Raw genomic sequence first — 15983 nt, 5'->3', positions numbered from 1 at the left:
AAGTCAGCCACCTGAGAGAGGGGAAGAAGACCATCATGCAATTGTTTACAATATATAAAGCTATATCATTAGGTTCTAATTCTTCAGAATGCTTTCGAAACCGTTCAATTACCTCTGTGGCAAATACCTCTGTGAAATATAGTTGCTCTCTGTCCTGACATTTGTATATGTACGTCATCTAAAATTTCAGAAGCAGAAGTAGTACCACGAACGGCTTTGTGAGCAGTGGATGTAAGGCCAGCTGCACAATCAGCGGCCAACATAGAGCGAGTTTCTCATGACTTCTTCTCCTCATCCGATTCATGAATATGAGCAAAGGGGAAAGTTTACGGAGGCGGAGAACGGACTAGCAAAAGGGAATCATCCTGTGGTTTATTAAGAAGGGGATAGAGGGACCTCCGAACAGAGTATTGGCCAGTTACCTGTAAATGACGCTCCCTATCACCTCTCTTTAATTTCCTTCATTTCTTTATTTTTCAATTCTAATACTTTCGCATGGATACTTTTTCGTTGTTCTTTATCGAGCAAAGCTTGCTCTCGCCTCATTCGTTCACGCACTTCTTTCTCCCACATTTGTACACAGTCAAACATGTCTTGCCTAGTCTTTGGCTTAAACATACATTGTTCCACATACTGAACCTTTCGAAGATCAAATGACCCATGCATAGGCCAACGCAACTCAGGATCCTTGCTAGTATATTTATTCCATAACGTGCTGTACATTATAGAAGAAATACCATGTTTAATATACATATCCCTATTAGGCGTCACCTCCCGGGGAGCCGGTTGAGTCCTATCGAGTTCCAAACTGGTCCCATTACAAAAGCTACACATTCTACGAAGGGTGCTAAAAACAGGCATGCCAAAAATAGTGCAATATATGCAGTATTATACGCAAAGTAGCACTTAAATCACGATGTGCCGTTCAAATCCTATACAAAGTAGAAAATATATTCTCCTATTACCTGCCTATATAAATTGCAATTTATATATTTCCAAATCCAAATCACTGGCCAATGTATATACAATTCCAAAAGCGTCGCATCAAACGACCTTACCAATCACAAGCCTCCAGATTCCAACTGCCAAGTCCTGATTTGACCAAATGGTCACTGCACGGCGAACAGAAGAGATCTCAGTCTAGAACCGGCACCACCTGGAAGGTCAGATCAGAAACAGAGGAAAAACGCCGTGGGTGCCAAGACGCGGGTCTCCTCGGGCATTGATCGTCCGCAGCGAAATTCCAATCCTTCGTTTCGACCACTCCTTCGGGTAGCCGATGAGCCCCACTGGTTGGGCGCCAATTTGTCGTGGTAGGCCTCAGCTAGGCCTACCAGTGCTAGGGGTTCGCCCTTCTCTGCACAAGTCCTCAGACCAATAGAATAGAAGTTGGCACTGAAACTCGAATATAAAACAAAGTACTTTATTAGACCTCATGAGGTGGAACTACATTCACACAACACCTTTCAGTAGTATATGAAGTAGCACACTGAATAGAAGGAACATGTACCTTTTATACCCACACAGGGGCTCAAAAGAAGGCGGTACAAGGTTACAGAAATGCACAGTCCACAGTAGGGAGGAGCTTAGCAGTTACTAATTCCGGTAAGAATATCCTGACCGTTACAGACTAAAACATGTGTACGAACAGTTACAGTGTCTTCTGCGCAAGTTCAGACTAGCCAAGCCTAAATATAGTCAGTCATGAGCAGTGCACAAGGGTAAACGACAGTAAAGAAGGACAGAGCACATGGTGAGCACATGGCAGACAAGATGGCTGCCAGAACCAAGATTGCTTCAGCTAAATGCTAACATTGATCGCTGCCAATTTACAACAACCGGGGTTGGCGCCGTCCCAGTGATAGAGTAGTAGTTTGTACAAGCCTCTCCATTTTCTTTCTTTCGTTCATGTAATTATCTTTTATTTCCACTTACTGGTACGTACTGAGTTGTGAGACCTGCTCTAGCGCGCTTAATTGTACAAGATCATGGGCAGAGCATGTTACACAGGGGATAGATACTAAGAGGCAAAACCCTTGAGGTGTTCTCGGTGAGGGACTCTGTGTTGATAACAGAAGTACTGTGAGATGGTATTGTGCCATTTGTGAGTACTGGGTATGGGGTACTGGGTGAATGGTACATGGTTGCTATATTTATACATAATACTTTAACCAGCAACACTTTTCACGCTGGAGTTTGAGAGTCAACACTTTCAATGTTAAAGGTGAAACTGCATGTCCCAGAATGCAACAGTTTTTTGCTTGTGACTTTAGCCCCACCCCACCCCCACACCCACTTCAATGCAGGAACCTAAATCTAGTGTGAAACTATGGAACAGGAAGCTAGAACAGGCGGAACGCATTGCCCAGTGGGAGACCCTGTACGAGAGGTACCACTACTCAGTTGCCACCTGTTTCCCTGCCACATGAATGTGACTTCCATCCAGATTTTGGACTTTTAGCCTGTAGTTTTAAGCATGCTCTGCCTCACAAGCTGGTATTTAGAGAGCAAAATCTACAAGTAAAAGTAACAAATTCTTCCCTAGGCTTAAAAACACTACCGACTGAGCGCCATGCACGTGACGTGTGATGTTTGAGATGTGCTGGTGGGTGAATTATGTACAGTGAGGTGGTACATTTGCCAAAGTACTAGGTGATCACGTTTTTGTGAGTTTGTGTTTGCTGTGTAAATACTGAACAGCCCTGGGGGCAGCACATAAGAGTAGCAGTGGTTCACTGTGTCTCATAACAAGGCATGCTGGTGTCTACAAGTCTGTGGGGTTTTACAAACGAGTGCAATGCCAGTAAGACTTAAAAGGGGAAAAAATGGAAACAAAAGATCAACCTGAGTACATGGAATGCTGTAGTTCTCTGCACGTTTCACTGTATGGCTGCTGATATCTAAAAAAAAATCATTGCAGCAGGGCTTGAAATAAACTGTGTGGGTGTTCCTTATACCACAGTACTCGTTTTCCCTCTTTTAAATGAAAGGAGTGCAGTTACCCAATACCTCCCCATTGAAAGCACTGCATTGCAGGGTGTGCTGACATCAGCAGTTCTCTGGATGTTATTTACAGATGAATATACTGTTATCTGTAGTTCTTCTGATGCCTCCAACTGCAGGGACTACTTGTTCAGTGCTGTAAATCTCAATTAATGACATGGCTGATATCTGTTCTATCCAGTGCTATTGGTTAAACCTATTGGCTTTGCCACTGAACTCGGACAGGTACATTCTTTAGGTATTTCAGATTTCCTTCTAATAGTAGTGTGATGGAACTATCAACCTCTTAATCGCGAGAAAGGCTGGAAACCCTACAAAAAACAGTTGACTATACTCCTGAACAGAACTGGAGTAAATTAGGGCTTCTAATTGCTTCTAAGCAATGTCCATTTTTAGGTCTCGCCTGTTGCCGATGCGCATGCGCATCGAGCAAAGCGAGACTATTGCGAGTTATCCACACTTTATCTGCACTGCAAGGAATCGTGGCGATTCCTTGCAGTGCCCGTGAGTTTTAAGGTCAATGCGCATGCGCATTAAGCTTATGCGCATGCGCATTGACCTTAAAAGTCACGGGCGCGTGCACGTCCGTCTTTGTTTACCCCTCCGCCCCCTCCCGCCGTGTCGCATTTCTCCTCCCCCTCCCCTCTCTTCCTTCCGTCCTGCCGTGTCGCACCTCGCCTGCACGTTTTCGGCAAGGAACTTTGCCAGCGCTTGTTGTCTGTGCAGTGCCTCAAGATGCAAATGTGTGACGCTGTCTCACCATATGAAGGGTGCTGCTGATGGGCACCTAGTCTGAAGCGTTAGGATTTTAACAATTCACCCTTGCCGCATTAAACTACCTGCTGCCACCCGCTTTTCAGCGCCGCCTGACGGAATCGGCTGCCTCAGGGCGCGCATACACGAGAGATGCCAGTACAGCTGCTGCCTAGCGTGACCTATGTATTTGCACAACTACATAACTCTAAAATGTAAGATGCCTATGGGGGTGGCGCTCTACTTCATCAATTCTGCTATCCGCATTGCAAAGCGTATGTGTGCACATCACCTGCCCGTCTTTAGGGTAAAAAGGGTCAAGAGTGTTCGTACCTCAGTCCCTGTCAGCCACTGCGTCCTCGCCGACACTGTCACCCTTTCTCTGCACGCCTGTCCGGTCAGCCTCCCCCTTCACGCCTGGTCCCAAGTCTGCTCCTGAATGTGGCACAGTGCATGCGCTCGCGCCCGGCCGGGACCAGGGGGCTGCGGCCACCTACCTGCCTCTGCGAAGGTGATGATCTCCGAGGTCTGCTCCAGCAGCTCGCTCCTCTCCGCCCGGCGCCCGACGTCGTCCTCTATCTCCACATAGCCGTCCTGGCCCACCTTGCCCACGTGCAGCTTCTTGATGGCGTTGAGCAGGGCCGCCTTGGGCACGGGCTGGGTGATGTTGGGCCGGCTCCGCATGTGCAGCATGCTCAGGATGTGCTTCTTGACAGCCTCCACCATGTCCGCCTGTGAGGAGGGAGCCGCCTTCTCCAGCCTGCCCAGGGCGCAGGACGGGCAGTCGGTGACCGAGCCCTGCCCCTCAGTCCCCGGGGTGGGGGAAGCCCTCGTCGCAATCCAGCAGAGCCCCAGCAGCAATCCTCTCAGCAGAAGCACGCGCAGCATCCTGGCAGCAGCCTGTGGTGAACCTCTGGCTAAAAAGTGCCTCGCTTTTTGGTGTAACTCCTCGCCCCACAAACACGCACAGGTTTCTCGTTTTCCTTCCTCACTCTCACTCACTCACCCTCACTCACCCTCAACCCCTCCCCCTCCCCCTCAACCCCTCACCCTCACCCTCACTCACCCTCACTCACCCTCAACCCCTCACTCACCCTCAACGCCTCACTCACCCTCAACCCCTCACTCACCCTCAACCCCTCACTCACCCTCACTCTCACTCACCGTCAACCCCTCACCCTCACTCACCCTCACCCTCACTCACCCTCAACCCCTCACCCTCACTCACTCACCCTCAACCCCTCACCCTCAACCCCTCACTCACCCTCACTCTCACTCAGCCTCAACTACTCCCCCTCACCCTCACTCACCCAAAACCCCTCACTCACCCTCACCCCCACTCACCCTCAACACCTCACTCACCCTCACTCACCCTCAACACCTCACCCTCAACCCCTCACCCTCACTAACCCTCACTCACCCTCACTCACCCTCACTCACCCTCACTCACCCTCACTCACACTCACCCTCACCCTCACACAGTGCTCACAGCCACCAGTCAGCCTCCGTCCTCGGTGCCTCCACACCATTGTTGCTGCGTAGCAGGATCGGTACAGCGCTGCCACCTCACCTCTCAATGCTGTAGGTCAGGGCGCAAGGTGCGTGTCCCAGCGGCCACTCCAGCATTCAGCACCTCCTCGCCTCACCGCCTCGGTCTGCCTCTCACCTTCGCCGGCATCAGGCCTCCGCCCGCATCCCATAACTGCCATCTTGGGAGCGTAGTGCACCACAGGAAGGTTAAGGCGATCTCGCCCTCCAGACTCCTCCCCCAGGACTGCCGCCTCCGCAGTTTTCCGCTGTGAGTCTGCACGCCGAATCGCCTCCCAGCCGCTCACAAACAGAGTGCACATCTCCCGTTGCCGCAGCCGGTGGAAGTCTCCCCCTCAGTGCGCTGCCGTCATTTTAGATGCGCAGCGCCCAGCGCTCAATCGGGTGATTTTGCTGCACTTACACCCTTGTAACAGCACCAATGCGCCCCAGCAGCAGTCCAGCTCATGCACCAGGATTTCCGCAACCAGTTTTGCAGTAAGGGGCCACCTTAGAATCGCCAACCCCTCACCCTCAACCCCTCACCCTCACTCACTCACCCTCAACCCCTCACCCTCAAACCCTCACCCTCACTCACCCACCCTCAACCCCTCACCCTCACTCACTCACCCTCAACCCCTCACTCTCACTCACTCACCCTCACTCACCCTCAACCCCTCCCCCTCGACCCCTCCCCCTCAACCCCTCACCCTCACCCACCCTCACTCACCCTCAACCCCTCACTCACCCTCAACCCCTCACCCTCAACCCCTCACTCACCCTCACTCTCACTCATCCTCACTCACCCTCAACCCCTCACCCTCACTCACCCTCACCCTCACTCACCCTCAACCCCTCACCCTCACTCACTCACCCTCAACCCCTCACTCACCCTCACTCTCACTCAGCCTCAACTACTCCCCCTCACCCTCACTCACCCAAAACCCCTCACTCACCCTCACCCTCACTCACCCTCAACACCTCACTCACCCTCACTCACCCTCACTCACCCTCAACACCTCACCCCCTCACCCTCACTCACCCTCACTCACCCTCACCCTCACTCACACTCACCCTCACTCACACTCACCCTCACTCACACTCACCCTCACCCTCACACAGTGCAATAGTTCTCAGACCATTTCAGTTAGAGCTTTTAGAAATGTTTATGGCTTTTTTTATTTGTAATACTTTAGCATTGGCTACAGGAAACAAAAATGCTAAACATTTACAAAAAAAACCCATAAACAATTCTAAAAGCACTAACTCTAATGGTGCGAGACCTATTGCATTTCCAATGCTTGTATATTAATGACAGCTGCATTGAAGGAAATGGGAAAGCTTAATCATTGAGCTATTATGGTGGCCTACATGTGAGCTTATACATCCCCTTTGTTTTTCTGTTGATTTCTGACATGAACAACCTGAAATCCTTAAAAACGTATGACTTAAATTATAATATCTTAAGGTGTATTTGCGCACAATTATTTTTTTATACATGCTTTCATTATGCAACTTGTCCCTGTTAGCAACATGTCTAAAAAATATTGACAAAGCCGATAAGTCTCACACAGGCGAAGCCTATTGGCTTTGACAATGGTTGTTATTTAACTCTTTTGTTTTGTGTTGAGAACTTCCCATTTTAATCTGTTCTCCTATCACAGTTACTGGTGCCTCCCAGCTTAAAGAGGAGAGATCCCACCTGGGCTTCACTTTTTTTGATAGTGTTTGCCTTTGTTCACATGTGCACTTAGCCTGAGAGCTGAGAAATTAGTGATGTTTTATTATAAAATGTATGCTTCCATTGCTGGCATTTAGGATCTGTTTTCATGGTGGTATCTTATTATGGCAGCATTACACACAGATCAGTACATACCATGTTGGGGGGGAAAAAGCAAAGTGAACACAGCAACATATTTAGGTTTTTGCACCATTACGAGCCATGTTATGAAAAATCAGATGGTATTCCGTACTTGCAGTAAGTAATGCAATAGAAACTAAGGGATGTTGGGGTATTCTATTCAATCAGACTGCAACTATAACTAAAGTGATTGAGCAGTCCATGGTCATTGGCACTTCTACCGAGTGCTGTCTACATCTCCTCTTTAATGTCTTTATTGAGTTTTGTAGGCAGATGTGTTTACCTTAAAATGGAATCTCTCAAAATCGAATCTTTTTTTTTTTTTTTTTGGTCCTCATTTCACCATTGGCATCTGCAAAATGAACGTTATAAACCCCAATCCATCCTGGGCGCCCAGGGCTGCTGATCTTGCATTCACCTGGAGCCGGCCCGGCCTGCCCCTTTGTCCGACTCATGGTGTAATCATAGGACCTTTCGGGCCTTAGACCAGCCTCATTTCTCTGCCCCACACAGTCAAAGGTTCCCAAACCGTGCTATTTACATTATGTGCTGTGGCAGATTATAAGCGCGCAATACCCAATGCTGCACGCAGCCAGTTTTCATAGAGAGGCGGGCTAGCATCCTTCCATAATTTGCAGATCTCTCTGCGGGCAATTAAACTAAAAAACAAAGCCACTTGTGACGCCATTAGCCCCCTTAACAGATCAGCGTCTAAACCAAACAATACTCTAGCTATATTCAGACTCAATTTTTATTTTAAAAATACCCTCCATAGCCCTCTCTACATTAGCCCAAAAGAGACCCAAGATAGGACAATCATAAAAGATGTGAATATCATCCGCCTCAACTAGTCCACATCTGGGGCACAGCGAGGAAGGACTCACAAACTTTGCTATTTTTTGGGCGTATAGTAAAGCCTATTGATGACATAGAAATAGTTTTTCTTGAGAGAGGCTGGCCTAACAAACTTATACAAAATTCAGAGGGATGTCTCATAAAGAGTAACTGAGGCATCCTCCAGCCTAGAAGAATTCCAGACTAGAAGAATTCCAGACTAGATGCAGTGGGGGGGACTGTAGTTCCTCAACTTCGAGCGATTACTATACCAAAATCCTACTTCTTTCTTCTTGGGGTCAGGTGATTGGAGGACATGCTCTATATCCCAATTACCGCCAATATTCTCTTTCTCCGCCAAAAACCAAGAACAGAGTTGTATATATTTAAATCTGGCGAAAGAGTCCCCAATCTTTGACCTCAGCACCTCCCATTGGAGAACCCCCTCCGATGTTACTGGATCCGACCATACCTTAATCCCTGCCCTCCTAATGGGGAGAGATAAACTATCCCTAAGGCATATCGGTAAACCTGGGGACTCCCAGATTGGGGCGAAGTCAGAATAGTATTTTATACCCAATCTCCCTTTGACTCTATTCCAGACAAGAAGAGCTAGTTTTATTACTTTGAGACATACTTTTTTGTAGAATTTTGGTGCACCGAACTTATACAAAAAGCCAGTACCACCCCCCTCAAGGTCAACCATAATAGTCAAGATCCGACCCCAGTTGGAGTCATCGGGGCTAGTGAGGAGGCAACGGATATTTTTTAGCTGAAAAGAAAATGCGTACCAGAGGACATCCAGGAGTGCTAGACCCCCTTTTAACAGTTTTCTTTTTAGGTTTTTCCAGGATAACCTGGAGTTTTTATTTGCCCAAATGAAACTGCCTATTTTTCCTTGGATTTTCCCCAGAATTTTATCAGGAAATACCAGAGGTATAGTACTAAACAGGTATGTCAACTTGGGCAAGATTACCATCTTGACCAAGTTCACGCGGCAGTATATTGTCAGGGGGAGGTTCTGCCATTTCAAAAAAAGATGGTCCATCTCCTTAGCCACCTTCTTTATGTTAGTCTGCATTATACTATTAAGATCTTATGTTATTGTTATCCCCAGATACTTAAACTGACTACTTCGGACCCCCGCCCAGTTATCGACCCCCCCAACACATTACCTCGGTTTTGAAGTTTTTAATCAAGTAGCCAGAGTACAAGCCAAACTCTGTCAAAGCATCCTCCACTCTAGGAAACACCTCTGCTGGATTTCTGGTATACACCCGCAAATCATCAGCGTACAGAGCCAACTTACATCTGTGATCCTTAACTCTAAAGGGGGTGATCGAATCGTCCATCCTCAACGCCTGCGCCAGAGGTTCGATATAAAGATCGAACAGAAGGGGCGAGATAGGGCATCCCTGCCTAGTTCCCCTTTTTATGTTAAAACGCTGTGTCAGGAGGCCATTTAAAAGTATAGCCGCAGATGCGCCCTCATAGCAACCTCTAAGTGTTTGAATAAAGGTTGTACCAAAACCCATAGTTCTTAACACTTCCCATAGAAAGCCCCAGTTGACATGGTCGAAGGCCTTCGCAGCGTCGTACGCAGCCACTGCCAAGGGCTCCGACCGTGCCAACGCTAAATCAATACTGCCTATTAATTGCAGAGTTAACTCTTGGATATGCCTACCAGGGACGAAGCCCTTTTGGTCAGAATTAATAAATTGTGGAGCCAACTTAGCCAGTCTCCCTGCCAAAACGCTGGTGAAGATCTTATAATCCACGTTTAGCAGGGAGATAGGCCTATAAGAATCTGCCTTAACAGGGTCCTTCCCTGGTTTTAGGATAAGTACTATTATGAACTCTTTCCACGATGGCGGAGCCCTGCCTTCTGAACTGTAATCGTAATTAAACAGCTCGCAAAGCCTTGGAACCAAAACCTCCTGCAAAACTTTATATACCTCACCAGGAAGAGCATCAGGGCCGGCCGCTTTATTGTTCTTTATTTTATTGATATGTGAACTAATTTCCTCCTCTTTAAAGGGACTATTCAACATATCTCGGCCTTCTTCTGTTAAGCTTAGTAAGGCCTTGCTTTTCAGCCATTTTAGGGTATTATCAGGACTTGGAGACGGCTCCTCCTCGTAGAGTTTAGAGAACAGGGAAAGCAGATGCCTCTCCATATCCTCTTGATCATAGGAGATAGTTCCCTGATCGTCTATGAATAGACTGTTTGTTATTTCTCACGCGATCTGCTTTGGTCTTACGAGCCAAAATTGCTCCGGCTTTTTCGCCATATTCATAATTCTCCATACCATGGACAGCCCATTGCTCCTAAATTTTTAGGTCTAGCATCCCTCTATATTCTAAGCGTAAGCGTTCCAAATCATTGAGTACTTGTGGCAAATTATCTGAATGAGCACTCAATCTGGCGACCTCTAGAGAAGAGATCTTATCTTCCAGTTTTTTAAATTTCAGTGCCTCCTCCCTATTGTTTGAGCTTGTCAAGCTATGGAGCTGTCTGCGAGTATGGGCCTTAAATGCATCCCAAACGAACTCGGGCGATATTGATCCGATGTTATCATGAAAATAATTAACAATAGATGTGCTAACCGCTGTAAAAACGCCCTGATTATGTAGCATTGCCCTTTTCAGGGTCCATCTAGATGCTATATTACCCCTAGACCTGCCAATCAAGAGTGTAAACGAAATGGGGGCATGATCAGATAAGATGCTTGGGAGTGTATTAATGTCAACCATAGTCTCTAAGCATGGCCTGTCTGCTAGGATATAGTCCAGTCTTGAAGCATGCCCATATTTTTTGCTGAAATAAGTAAAGCCCGGGACCGCCCCCCCTCTTGGCCTTCGAAGCATCTATTAGGCCTAGCTCATGAATCATATTGATCATGGCGCGACGGGATCGCAGAGCAGCAGTATGCTGACTATAATTGGATCGGTCCTGGCGAGGGTCGAGGAGAACGTTGAAATCACCCCCTATAACTACAGAGGAAGTGACCTCCACCAGCTTGGCCTGAACTCTGAGCAGACAGGCGGGATCATCTATATTGGGACCGTAATAAGATACAGTTGCCTGTTCCCTCCCCCAAAATCAGCCTGCGCCAGGATCCACCTCCCTGACTGATCTGTTGATATTGATTTCATGAAACCACCAGTCCCGGTCTTGATCAGGATTGCAACTCCCTTATTAGCCACTGTCTGCTCAGAACAGCAGAATGATCCTACCCATCTGAGTTTCCCAAAGATCTCCTTACTCTCACCGAAGCTTAAGTGGGTCTCTTGAAGAAGAATAACTTGGGCCGGAGATTGTTCCAGATACTTCAGTATCAACCTACGTCTCCGGGGACACTGAAGCCCATTAACATTCCAAGAGATGAATATTATCCTATTATAAGCCATTAAGTGACCTCTGCCCCTCTTACCTTAACTGAACACCCAAACGTCCATCTGCTCAACCGGAAACTCATGAAAATTAAGGCAAAATGAGGACTCAATTTTTTATTTTCTCCCCTTACATTCCCACCCGTAAACCTCTCGACCCATTGGCCCCAGAAACCCCGATCCTCCCTGGGGAACCCTCCCTTCTTTCCTGAGCATCAAAATCTAATCTTATGATCACTAGTTAATCCTATTGTGAGGGAATCGCCTGGAAGGTTATAATATTTCTGCTGCAAGTATTTAAGATTGGTGGTTCAGTCAGTGTTGAAAAGCTATCTGGCTAAATGAAATGGGGCAAATAGATGTGATGAAGATTTGGGGGGAAAGTAGATTGTCAACATTAAGGTTTTGAAACCGCTTATAAATTTACGTAGGTCCAGTGCTTTAAATGGGCCGGTACTCATCGGTACTGAGTACCGGCACTTCCTAAATTTATTACTTTGAGTACCGGCACTTCTCTACTGCCCGAGGAGAGTACTGGTACTCATGAAAAGGTCTGCTCGTGGCTGTGCTGGTGAGCCGGAGTGGAACATGTCACTGGCATCCGAGTCGCCGCTTCTGCAGCCCCCTCCCGCCCATCAGAGCCCCAGCTGAGATATTCAGCAGGGCTCTTTTAAATAATGTCCGATGCTCGCCGTCATGCTGCGCTTGACAGAGCTGGGTGGAGATTCATTTTAACTGCTAGTTTGCGCTCGTGTGATTTTCAAAGCGCAGCACTTACGGTTGTGAAAAAGTGAAAGGTCTCTGCAGGGTAACACTTTGAACATAAGAAATGTTATCAGACAAAAGGGCGGCGGAATTTCACACGTCCTTTCTCTTGATCTGAGGGTTGATGCCCAGACAATGCGATCGAAGAGGCCCCTAAAGCGCTAATCTAACTGTTTTCTGCACTGAGGCGCCCACCTTCCTAACGCCAAATGCCTCAAGGTCTGTTTCTTATATGCCCAGGCTGTGGCAGGATGTTGCCTTTCCTGCCTGCTATGCACCCATGAAATTCCCCTGCTGCATGGAGTTGAAGGAGGAGGCCGGTGTTCGAGAATCCATCACCTGCACACTTCCTCCTGACCTCTGCCCCAGACTCACTACGCCATTGTGAGTCTCATGGTGGGAGCAGAGGGCGCAGGCAGAGACACTGCAGCAGGGCTTGCTGTCTGACTCCCTGAAGAAGAGACAGGCTAGAGATCCACGCGGTGCCAGGCCAGATCGTTCTGACAGCTGTAAAGAGATGATTTAATATTCTCCTGCTGCTGACATTTAAAATGTTTGTTACCAAAATGATTATGAGGCTCAAGTACAACAGGGGGCCTTGCAAATGGACACACTAGAGTTGTCTGTCTGGGCTGAATATGCACTACGTTTTGTCTAAACTAGCAGTTTTGCTGATTTATTAGTAGTGCAAAGTGTTTACCATCCCTGCTTGACAGTGACACTACAAAGCAGCACCCTTTATTTTCTCAGCACAGTTAGACTTGCTAAATCAGAGATAACTCATGAGATTATTGTTGCCACTGTCGAGGTCAGAGTTTTCTCTACTGACAGTTTTCACTATGACCATTAAGTAGCGTAGATGGTTAATGTGCCTTCAAAAAGGCATATTGTATTGTACTGTATTGTATGTGGATAGCTCAGTGAGTTGCTGTTTTTGTCACAGAGATCCCTTTGTTATATGTGGTTTGGCCACACCTGAAGCTTAGGTTGGGGTGGAGGGTGCTGATTTTTATTGAAATTAAATAATAGCTTCAAAAGCACCTGCTGCCTAGTTTGACTTCCTTGTTGCTCAAATTAGTGCAATTTCTGATATTTGTCTACTTCCATTGACTTCATACCATGGTTATGCTCGCAAGAATGTGCCCCTCTAAGTGTTACACATCTAGTTGTTGCCTGACTCTCGTAAAGCCACTGAATCTATGAAAATGTCACACATACGCAATCTGAAACATTAGCAGCTCGACTCAAATGTGTAATTTTTTTATATTTATACGATTCCCTCATTTTGCTTGTGAGAAAGTGTCACTCATATCGTTGAAATGTCACTCATAAGTACAATGAAAATATGAAAATGTCACAGATAGCAATCTGAAACCTTGGCAGCTCTGGGGTCCATTCTAGCCCTGGGCTGTCAACACATTCACACTATCCTCTGCATTTGCGTAAAAATAGAAATCATGGCAATCCCTTGGCAGTGGCAATTAAAAAAGCCATACTGAAGAGTATAACATGGCTTTTAACATACCGAAATCTTTTGTGTGTCTGCTTATGTTTATCTGTTTGCCTGCATTTGTAAGCCTGTTTTTTTAAAGAAAAAAGTGAGAAAGAAAGAATCAAGAAACTCTCAGGAGGTATTTTAAAGAAAATGGGTGGTCCTTTGTGTGTACATGTCTGCTCAGCGACAAAGGTTCATAAATAACGCAATAGGGAGGGTTTGTGAGTGAGTGAGTGGATCAGTGGATGAGTGAGCCAGGGTGGATGTGCAGATGAATGGAAGGATGAGTGAATGGATGGGTGAAAGAGGGTGGATGATTGGATATAAGGGCTGATGATGGGTAGGTAAGTTAAATATTGGATGGATGAATGAAAGGTCGAGAGGATGGATGAAAGGGTGGATGATGGATGAGTGAAAGGAGGGATTGAGTTAAAGGGTGGATGGAATGAAAGGGCGGATGGTATTACGGAGTGAAAGGGTTGATGGATAGATGAGCAAAAGGATTGATGGATGAGTGAAAAGGTGGATAAAGAGATGGATGAGTGAAAAGATTAATGGATAGGTTTGGATATGAAGGGTGGACAGACGGAATGGTGACAATCAACTGAATGATGGATGAAAAACTGAATAGACAACAGAATGTAAACGGTAAATGGTGAACATCAGCAGGTAAATGGTTGGATGAAAGGATGAATGGATAGATCGATGGAAGAGACAAGCGATATCTTCTGGGGAGGGTCATGATGATTTGCTTGGTGCCATAAGAGCTTTGTTTCGAAGTGGGGATATTTTCAGTTTCTTCCTACTCACTTGCTCAAAAATATATAGTATTGTGCTAAACAACAACAATTAACATTATGGCATTAAGAAGGTGCAACTATTGCAAAAAAAGGAAACGTTAACATATTATTGCATTGTCTTTCATTTTGTGTAATGAGTTAACCTGCTTTGTTTATATAAACACATTTATCGTGTGTTTTGGTGTGTGCTGCAACTATTATAGAAGTCGTTAGGGTATCATCATGTCCTGCCCTTAGCCCCGCCCACTCACTACACCTCTTGTGCATTTTAATGAGTACCTGCACTTATTTTTTCCCATTTAAAGCACTGCGTAGGTCTACCTTTAATCAGATAACTTATTTGCAGTAGGTTATTGGCTCTGGTGATAGATATCTTGATTGAGCCGATGGCTAGGTATATCAAATTTGCTGTGAAAGTTTAGTTGACCATTATTGGGTTAGTGGGTTAGCCTTAGTAGAGCCGAATAACTGTCAAAATGTCACCAGGAAGTTCATCTTGAACTTTTGTTACATAACATCCCACATCTAACCCACACAATGTGCAGATGTATTCGACCTAAAACGAGCGTCTTAAAAAACTAGGAGTTTAAAATTAGATCGGACAAACTAGCACGAGGTCACAGGCAGACACGTCAGCTGATGTTGCGCGGCTCGTCTTGAAGCAGTTCCTTTCTGATGAAGCATTAGCTGCCAACATGTCTGCCAAGCCCCTCCAGGTCTGCGCGCGAAGGGAAGGCGGAAGCCGCGCGCAGGCAGCGGAGGCGCCCCCAGGCGGCGTTACTATGGTGATAATGATATTTGGAAGATTCGGCGACTTTTCTTTTGTAGCCCTCCCATTTGTTTATGCAATTTTATGTGTTTTCCCCCGCTTAAATGCAGAATTAAATCAGATCAGCCTTTTGTGTCTGCTGAAGAACGGCCGTGCTTTTGTGCACAGAGCGCAGAAAATAGAATTTAATGTGCAGTAATAGGAACACACTCTGGTTCTACAATCAAATGCCCACAGCGCCTCTTGCGTGGCAGTAGGACTCTAGTTGCAGTGTTAAGGGCAATTTGTTCATTCATGCTTGCATATTTATTTATTCACATAATGTGCAATATGAAAAGGAATATAGACCATAAGAGAGAAGCGAAGTTTCGTCGATTGTGATCATGGTTGGAGCTTCCTGTTTTTGTATATTGTGCCCCCCAGCACACGTTTTGGGGGGCTGAATTTTATTTGTTTCATCTGCAGACATGAGCAAAAGAGAGAAAAACAACAAAGGGAGAAAACTAGAACGATAGAAAGAAAGAATTGCAACGTTAGAAAAGAAAGAAAAAGAACCTGTATGTGTGAGCCATTGAAACAGGAGGTGTAGGGTATTGTGAGGAAGACATGGGACGGATTCAAAACTAGGCAGCCTTGCTGTTCGAAAACTCCGCAATTTGGCACTGCTGGCAGCAGGCTCTTAAGAAAACTATGCTTTCTTTCCCCCACAAATTAAGTACTGAACAAGGTCCCTGTTCACACAGGCCTTGACAACTGCAGTGCCCTGTATTCTTGTCTCCCCAA

The 15983-nt window shown here is 46.3% G+C and overlaps 1 protein-coding gene across 2 annotated transcripts in view; it reads left to right on the top strand.

The window, feature by feature from the left end:
- Positions 1–15983, top strand: part of LOC147702891 (kelch-like protein 3) — a 530880-nt gene that overhangs the window by 244812 nt on the left and 270085 nt on the right. The gene's annotated exons all lie outside the window — the stretch shown is intronic.

The sequence above is a fragment of the Lissotriton vulgaris genome, chromosome 7 (assembly GCF_964263255.1).
Source record: "Lissotriton vulgaris chromosome 7, aLisVul1.2, whole genome shotgun sequence".
NCBI classification, from domain to species: domain Eukaryota; kingdom Metazoa; phylum Chordata; class Amphibia; order Caudata; family Salamandridae; genus Lissotriton; species Lissotriton vulgaris.
Note: the sequence above shows the minus strand (reverse complement) of the source record. Positions and strands in the feature narration are given on the sequence as shown.